The sequence below is a fragment of the Ornithorhynchus anatinus genome, chromosome 2 (assembly GCF_004115215.2).
Source record: "Ornithorhynchus anatinus isolate Pmale09 chromosome 2, mOrnAna1.pri.v4, whole genome shotgun sequence".
Taxonomy (NCBI): domain Eukaryota; kingdom Metazoa; phylum Chordata; class Mammalia; order Monotremata; family Ornithorhynchidae; genus Ornithorhynchus; species Ornithorhynchus anatinus.
The window spans coordinates 133284282-133293449 of NC_041729.1; positions in this window are offsets into that span (position 1 = coordinate 133284282).

Below are 9168 nucleotides of genomic sequence, written 5' to 3' on the forward strand. Positions count from 1 at the left end.
AATTATTTATAGTAAGTCTCTATTTCATGTTGACTCATTTATATAAAATTGTTGCTCCTCAGAGACTAGGTCAAAAGGCAAAATTGCTTTCTGGGATCAGAAGTGGAATTGAGTTATGGAAAGATTCTGCTATTTGAACTTGAAGATAATCTTAAAAAAATCCAGCCACAAAGCAAAGTAAATAAGCCACTATTCTAGAAGGAACATAAGCTATTTATTGATTTATTGCTTCTAATTGGCATGCTGTAGCTCAACTAAATTCATACCCAGAATAGCTGCAAAATGTTAATTGTTAATGAGACCCATCATTATCATTAATACCCTGAACAGACAAATTAGCTTTCATTTATTGATTAAAATAAGACTGAGTCTTTGAACAACCCAACTTCATCTAAAGAGTTTAAAAAATTGAACCATTCACCATGTTTGTGTTAGGAATTAATTCGGTTTCACTGAGTGACAGTAATTCTGTATTTTTGTTTTACTCTTACCTGATTTAAAAGGCAAGATTCTATTCTGTGCCCTCCTAACCCCACCCTCAATGAAGCTGCTTAAATTTAGGAGTGATATTTATGGCCTGCTGAAAGTATTGGAATATATGAAAAAGAATTCCATTTTGCTCTTGCATACACTTGACCTTTAGGGCTGCCTTACCAAGTGGAAAGATTTTTCTCCCTTAGCAGTACTGACAACCATTTCTCTGGCTGACTGCCGGGAGACATAGCAAATCATTGACACCAGTTAACCTCTGACATTTTGCTGGGAAATCAGGCGTTGTTATCTTCTCTGCCTGTTCGAAAGAAGGCAGTTCATTGTGATTCTGGAAATGTAGGAGCCTGTGTTTTCCCCGAGAAATGTTCAAATTAAAGAAGTGTGAATACCCATCAGGAAAATACTATTTCTTTTAAAGTGACCTTCCCAGTTGGTCTCTCAAATGGTTTGAGGGTTTCTCCGCTCTTGCCCGATTAGACATTCTCATTCTAAGGTTACATCTCCTCCAAGAGGCCTTCCCTGATATCAAGGCTTCCTTTCTCTGGCTCCCTCTCCCTTCCACAACATCTATGTCCTTGTATCTGGGACCTTCTGGCATTTGGTATTCATTCCATCCTCAGCCCCACGGCACTTATATACATATCTAGGAATTATATCTTTTCTACCAGTTATTTATATTATTGTCTGCATTCCCTTCTAGGCTGTAAGCTTAGTGTAGGCAGGGAACATGTCTACCAAATCTTTAGTACTCAACTCTCCCAAGTTCACTCATTCATTCAGTTGAATTTATTGAGCGCTTACTGTGTGCAGACCACTGTACTAAGCGCTTGGAAAGTGCAATTCGACAAGAAATAGAGATAACCCCTACCCAGTGGGCTCACAGTCTAGAAGGGGGGAGACAGACAAAACGAAACAAGTGGACACACAACTAGTACAAGTGTCAGTACAGTGCTCTGCACACAATGAGTGCTCAATAAATGTTGATTGATTGAGTCCCAGCCACTTCTTCTTTACAAAAGTGAATCTGAACATTTTTTTTTAATATTCATCTGGTAAAAGATTTCAGAAAATCGGACTTATGTAAAAAGTTTTCGTATAATAACACTCAAAAATTATTCAAGGTTTTTAAGGATTTAAGACTTTGGCACAAAAGTATACATCTCAACCTAAAAGATACTAGATACTTTACAGGGTACCATGCAGTATTTTAGTATTGTTGCTAGGAGTGATAACGTAAGAGGAAGTTCAAGAAAGTAAGAGCAACTTAGTAGAAGATGTTACATAATGTCACTGTAAGCCTTTCAAAGTTATTTGCTGTGCCTATATTTATGCTCAGATGATAATGTTAATAGCTTGGGGTAAAGATGGCCATCTTAAAATTAGTCATTTTGTTTCAATCCAAGCACATCAAAACTTTTCTCCAAGTCCAAGGTCAATCATGCTTAATTCTGGAACTTTCCTTATGCATCTGTGCTTCTGTTTTTTAGATGGCACCACAAAATGAAATTTTGAAATGCCATGAAGGAAGCTACTGAAACATTATTACTGACCTGTTGAGGTCCAGAAATTGTTGGAGAAAATCTCCAGAGAAAATCTGGTTGCTAAAGACTGCCTTCCTAATTTGGGAAGAGAAAAAATGGTTTGGGTAAGCTAAGTATCATGACTTTTGGATCACTATGTGAAGCAGAACTCTGAATCGTTGGAGGTTTTCTCCTCAGTAATGAATACCAGCTTGAACAGCATATTCCCACTGGGTTGATAGAAGATCATGGAAAAGCACAAATATGTCTATGAAAGTAAAATTTGTCTGTAAAAATGGCTTCATGTTTTGAAGGCAATAAAAGTGAAAAAGCTTAAGCCAAAAATTAAATTTCAGAAGCTAATGCAATGTATATTTTGGATAGAAAATTAATGCCCGAGCTGATAGGTAGAACTCCTTCAGTGTTTGGATCTCCTGGAAAGAAATGAGGAAAAGCAATTTCCCTAAAAAAAAAATCCCCGATGATTATTCTGAGGACATTTCTAGGAGAGTAATGTCTGTTAGCTGCCATTTCTGCTTAAGGTCCAGGCACTGAAGATTAGATTTCGTGTCTCTGTGTGTGTGTGTGTGTGTGTGTGTGTGTGTGAGAGAGAGAGATGTGTGTACACGCACATGCAAGCTGAGCCTTGTCAGGATCAAATCTGAGACCTGTGGGCAGGGCCTTGGTGTTTGTAGCTTATCTGCAACCTCTTTAAATGGTCATGACATCTTTTCACTGCCAGAAGAGAGCTAACCTCAGTGAAGGTCAATTGAGGAAGGTCAATTGAGGAACAGTAAAGAGCTCTGAAACTGTCTTGAAGTAGTTTCAGTCAGAATAATAATGTTGGTATTTGTTAAGCGCTTACTATGTGCAGAGCACTGTTCTAAGCGCTGGGATAGACACAGGGGAATCAGGTTGTCCCACGTGGGGCTCACAGTCTTCATCCCCATTTTACAGATGAGGGAACTGAGGCACGGAGAAGTGAAGTGACTTGCCCACAGTCACACGGCTAACAAGTGGCAGAGCTGGGATTCGAACTCATGAGCCCTGACTCCAAAGCCCGTGCTCTTTCCACTGCGCCACGCTACCCCCGCCTGGCAGCCCGGGCTGCCCAGAGCTCTAGACTCTCCTCTGCCGGGACGCTGTCGGCCGACCCGCTTCCTGATGGCCTAGGGTGTCGGAGGTCCCCGCCGAGGCGGAGAGTGGCTGGGGGCTGTGTGCGGGGTAGGTGGCTGTGTGTGTGTGTGTGTGTGTGGGCCTGTGACCCGTTCGTCCCAGCTTCCCCACCACCACCCCTGCCCCCGCCGCCCCACCTCTCTCCCCCGCGGGACCTAGTCGCTTCGTGGCCTTGCCCTCTCGAAGGACCCGCTGGGGCGTTTGGGCCGGTGCACGAGGGCCGCCCCCCGACGCGTCTCCGGTCCCACCCTCGGCTGAGGGGTCCAGGTCGGGTCCCAGGCGCCGAGGTGGCGTTCCGCGGACCCGGCCTCCACCTGTCGTGTGTCCCCGCTACCACGATTTCTCTCAGCCTAGACCATATGCTCCTTATGGGCAGCCAACTTGTCTGCTAATTCTATTGTATTGTCCTCTTCCAAAAGCTTAGCATAGAGATCTGCACGTAGTTAGTGCTCAAGAAATACCGTCGATTGGTTGACTGATTTCATTTTTCAAACTAACTCCACGCCAAACCCCTACTAAAACTTTCTGGGAGGAGTTAGGAAAGTGATACCAGTTATCACAGAATAAAAAGTGCCAGGCAGAACTTTCCACGTTGTACCCATATAAAAATCACCTTGGCCTGTCTGGTGGCTTAGCTTTGGACAGGGGCAAGTATTTTGATTCTGCTTCTGAACATCAAAATCTCCTAAAAGTCTTTGCTCCTAAAGAACCTCTCTAGTTTGGTTTCTAACCTTTCTCTGATATCTGCCTATAGTTCTTAGCTATTTTGTACTGTCTGAAATTGACGGCGAGGCTCACTCTTTTAAACACATCTTCTGTCCTGTTTATGTTCCTCCACTTCAGCTCACTGTGAAACAGATGTATGAGTAGGGATAGAGAGGTGAGCTGAAGATTTTCACTGGGATTCTTGTCCTCTACATCTGCCAGCTAACTTGCCACTGTTTGCTAGAATTTCACTCCACTGTCAAGATCATCATAATAAACCATTAACACCAGCAATAAAGTCGGTGATGTTTGACTGTGTAGGAAACGTACAATTTAAAAAACGATGTGTCCTGCCCTTTCTCCCACTTTTTCCTTCATTTTCCAGGTTAGTCCCATAATTTAGAACACTTGGCCATTGCCCTTTCAATAAACGTTTCCTGCTTGGATTTTTGACCCTGAGCCATCTATTTACAGTCTATTCACAAACGGTAGTGGTTCCAGCTCAGTTGGTCTGTACTGGGCTGGCACCAGAGCCACGGGCATGGAAGAGAGAAAGAGGGAGAGGGGGTATATTTCACTCCACAGCCTGGACCATTTTTCTAATCTAACAAAGCTTTTTACAAATGTCTCCTGCCCATTGCCCATCTTCTTCTGCGTCAAACAGAGACTCCTCACCATCAGCTTTAAGGCACTCTATCAGCTCTCTCCTTCAGTCTTGCCTCAGTCCTCCTCCACCACTACTGAGCCCACACACTTTGCTCCTCCTATGCCAACCTACTCATTGTGCCCCAGTCTCATCTATCTTGCCATCGACCCCTTATCCACATCCCTATTCTGGCCTGGAACTCCCTTTCTCTACATAATCAACAGAGCACCATTTTATCCATCTGCAAAACCCTATTAAAATCACATCTCCTCCAGGAAGCCTTCCCTACCTAACAACTCATCTCCCCAAACTATTCTCCATCCCCTGTACATCACATTTTCAGTAGGTCCATACCCTCTACGCTATTAGATACTGATCACCTTCTACACCTCATGTCACTTAAGAAATACATTTACTCAGTTGCTTCTCCTATCTGAAATTTATTTTAATATCTGCCTCACCCACCAGATTGTAAACTCCTTGAAAACACGAATTTTGTCTACTGACTGTAGTGTACTCTCCCAAATGCTGAGAAGAGGGCTCTGTGCTATCGATTGATTCCGTTTTAAAGGTGGATACAGTGCCTTATATTTCTTCAGATTTTTTGACATTGTGATTCAGTGACCTTTTCTACATTTAGACACTTCCACCAAAGTGGTTGTTGAAATCTTCCATGATAGGTAGTTTGTTGGGTGTTGGTTCACCTAAAATGAGTCCATATATATTTTGGAAGAAGTGTTCTTTCTCTTTGTCATTAAGAGGGGATGCAGATGGTGGCAAAACTTTTTGTTTCAGAGGAATATATAATAGCGTCATCAGTAGTGGTGATAGGTTGCCCTGAATCATCCCCTTTAAAAGCAACTTATGTCACAAGAAGAGTGATGAGGTCAGAGATGTGGTGTGTACGTGTGTTTAAGAAACAATTAGCAGGCTATAGCCATGTCAATGAAAGCTTGATTTTTTTTTTTAGGAAGGATTGATTTTTTCTGTTTTTGTTTTTTTTTTCTGTTAAGCACTGACAATGTTCCAGGCACTATACCAATGCTGGGGTAGATACAAGATCATTAGGTTGGACACAGTCCCTGTCCCACATGGGACTCACAATCTTGATCACCATTTTGCAGGTGAGGTAACTGAGGCACAGAGATGTTTAGTGACTTACCTAAAGTCTCCCAACAGATGTGGGGAGAGGGGATTAGAACCCAGGTCCTTCGGACTTCCAGGCTTGTGCCTTTTCCCCTGCGCCTTGCTGCCTCCGTGGCTTTCAGTCTCAGTTCTGGGTTTCAGGCGCTACAGTAACCAAGTGATCTTAGGGGTCCACCTCAGGTGTTTCAGGAATCCATCTCAGAGAGGCCAAAATCCTTATTTTGGCCCAGCAAGGACTTAAACGGTCTCTTCCTTACTTCCCTCTCTAGATCCTGCCATTCCTGTCAGTCAATCTTATTTATTGAGCACTTACTCTGTGCAGAGCACTGTACTAAGCACTTAGGAGAGTACAATTTAACAATAAACAGACACAGTCTCTGCCCACAAATAGATGTCTGGAGAAACCCTTTTCCCTTCTGGGAACAATGGCTATGCTGTGTACCATTGTCTATGTCATAGTTTTGATTAGACTTCGGAAATTTAACAGGTAGCAGGTGTCTGTAGGAAATGATTTTTTCCAATGAACAAAAATCTACTCCCAATCTATTCCCAAACTAATCCCAATGGTTGGACAGAGTTTAAATGCTCACCGAAGCATGGAAAGTGGAACATACATATATATATAGTTTACAGCTCACCTCCTCCAAGAGGCCTTCCCAGACTGAGCTCCCCTTCTCCCTCTACTCCCTCTGCCACCCCCCTTCACCTCTCCATAGCTAAACCCTCTTTTCCCCGCTTTCCCTCTGCTCCTCCCCCTCTCCCTTCCCATCCCTCAGCACTGTACACATCTGCACAACTGTATGTATTTTCATTACCCTATTTTTTTGTTAATGAAATGTGCATCACCTTGAAGCATGGCTCAGTGGAAAGAGCCCGGCTGGGGAGTCAGAGGTCATCGGTTCGAATCCCCACTCTGCCACTTGTCAGCTGTGTGACTGTGGGCAAGTCACTTCACTTCTCTCTGCCTCAGTTCCCTAATCTGGAAAATGGGGATGAAGACTGTGAGCCTCACGTGGGACAACCTGATAACCCTGTATCTACCCCAGCGCTTAGAACAGTGTTCTGTACATAGTAAGCGCTTAACAAATACCAACATTATTATTTATTTGCTATTGTTTTAATGAGATGTTCATCCCCTTGATTCTATTTATTGCTATTGTTCTTGTCTGTCCGTCTCCCCCGATTAGACTGTAAGGCTGTCAAAGGGCAGGGACTGTCTCTATCTGTTACCGATTTGTACATTCCAAGCGCTTAGTACAGTGCTCTGCACATAGTAAACGCTCAATAAATACTATTGAATGAATGAATTAATGAATGGTTTACCTTTGCTTTGGCCTTTTGATTATAAGTTTTGGGGTGGTAACTCTGGCTTCTTTAAATGTTTTGGCATACATTTTTGGTTTGAATTATAAACTGTAATTCAGTTGTCCACAAGCAAAAAACGATCTTTGCCACAAACATCTTTCTTGTGTTGTGTGTACCACCAAATGAAAAGAGCCAGAGATGAAATTTCACTAGAGACATTGTAGAATCTTTTGGGCCCAGGCTTGCTTAAAAGCCAACGGTGTGTGACCCAGTTAGAAAATACTGAAACAGTCATCAATCAATTAATTAAATTGAGCTCTTACTATGTGCAGAGGACTGGACTGAGCACTTGGGAGAGTACAACACAGTATAGCAGACATATTTGCTGCCCACAACAAGCTGAGAGTCTAGAGGGGGAGACAGACATCAATATAAATAAATTAACTAAGGATATATAAATAAATTACAGATATAAGAAAGAAGGTCTTGTCAGATACCATGGGTAATTATTCCAGTGGGAAGACTTAGCCTTAGCATCCTGCTCAGAACACTTTACAAACATGTCTCGAGAAGAATATTCACATTTCAACTCTTGGAGACAGTGACTCTTTTCCCTGTAGATATTTTTGGGTGGCTTCTGATCTTCCTTTATCCAAAGAGACTTTTGAAGATCCTCTCTTGCTTTTATTGTCTTACAGTTTTTGTCTCTGCTTTGCACTGGTTAACTGAATAAAAAATGCAGACACAAATGCTTTGGTATGTAAATTGATGGTATTTATTGAGCACTCACTATGGTTTGAGGATTGTGCTGAGCACTTGAGAGAGTACAATACAATCCTTCTAGATCTTATGCTACTTGTGGGCAGACAACATGTCTAATAATAGACATGAGAGAAGCAGCATGGCTCCGTGGAAAGAGCACAGGCTTTGGAGTCAGGGCTCATGAGTTCGAATCCCAGCTCTGCCACTTGTCAGCTGTGTGACTGTGGGCAAGTCACTTAACTTCTCTGTGCCTCAGTTCCCTCATCTGTAAAATGGGGATTAAGACTGTGAGCCCCTCGTGGGACAACCTGATTCCCCTATGTCTACCCCAGCGCTTAGAACGGTGCTCGGCACATAGTAAGTGCTTAACAAATACCAACATTATTATTAATAATAATAATAATAATGGTATTTGTTAAGTGCTAGGAGAATGGTGTAGTGAATAGAGCATGGGCCTGGGAATCAGCAGGTCATGTGTTCTAATCCTGACTCTTCCACATGTCTGTTGAGTGACCTTGGGTGAGTCACTTCCTTTCCAAAATCTTAGAACGAGTCGTCTACAATCGATGCCTAGAATTCCTTAACTCCCATTCTCTCCTAGACCCCCTCCAATCTGGCTTCCGTCCCCTCCACTCTACCGAGACTGCTCTCTCTAAGGTCACCCGTGACCTCCTTCTTGCCAAATCCAATGGCTCTTACTCCATTCTGATCCTCCTTGACCTCTCTGCTGCCTTTGACACTGTCAACCATCCCCTCCTCCTCCATACCTTATCTCACCTTGGCTTCACGGACTCTGTCCTCTCCTGATTCTCCTCTTACCTCTCTGGCCGATCATTCTCGGTCTCCTACGCTGGAGCCTCCTCCCCCTCCCATCCTTTAACTGTTGGAGTTCCTCAAGGGTCAGTTCTTGGCCCTCTTCTGTTCTCCATTTACACTCACTCCCTCGGTGAACTCATCCGCTCTCACGGCTTTGACTACCATCTCTACGCAGATGACACGCAGATCTACATCTCCGCCCCCGTCCTCTCCCCCTCCCTTCAGGCTCGCATCTCCTCCTGCCTCCGGGACGTCTCCGCCTGGATGTCGGCCCGCCACCTAAAACTCAACATGAGCAAGACTGAGCTCCTCATCTTCCCTCCCAAGCCCGGTCCGCTCCCAGACTTCTCCATCACCGTGGATGGCACGACCATCCTTCCCGTCCCGCAGGCCCGCAATCTCGGTGTCATCTTTGACTCGTCCCTCTCGTTCACCCCACACATCCTATCCGTTACCAAGACCTGCCGGTTTCACCTCTACAATATCGCCAAGATCCGCCCTTTCCTCTCTACCCAAACGGCTACCTTTCTGTTACGGGCTCTCGTTATATCCCGGCTAGACTACTGTGTCAGCCTTCTCTCTGACCTCCCTTCCTCCTCT